Genomic DNA, 368 nt, shown 5'->3' with positions numbered 1-368 from the left:
TTCTACAGGTCTGTGTGTGCTCTCCCCTGGTCCCTGATGGCTTTTCCAGCAGGAAGACGGAGCTTAACGTTTGGAGGGGACCGCTGGCCGGCCAGCGTCTGTGTGAGGTAGCCCCGGCAGAGGGTCCTACCTACAGGGCTCAGATTGCGCCACGTACGACTTGTTCAACAAGGAGCCGTGTTCATATTTCTTACAGACGTGGTGACACTTGACAAGGCAGAAAGTGAAAGCAAAAGGAATCTTCCAGGATAACCTTTTCTGTTCCTTTCCCTGCTCAGCCAACAGAGGTATCTAGACCTTGTTACCACGGTTATAGCTGAAGAATATTGTGGCGAATCACTACGCCAGGTCATTAAGTCTTGAGCATG

Source organism: Salvelinus fontinalis, chromosome 25 (genome assembly GCF_029448725.1).
Source record: "Salvelinus fontinalis isolate EN_2023a chromosome 25, ASM2944872v1, whole genome shotgun sequence".
NCBI classification, from domain to species: Eukaryota; Metazoa; Chordata; class Actinopteri; order Salmoniformes; family Salmonidae; genus Salvelinus; species Salvelinus fontinalis.
The sequence above is the reverse complement of the archived record's forward strand: the minus strand, read 5'-3'. Positions refer to the sequence as shown.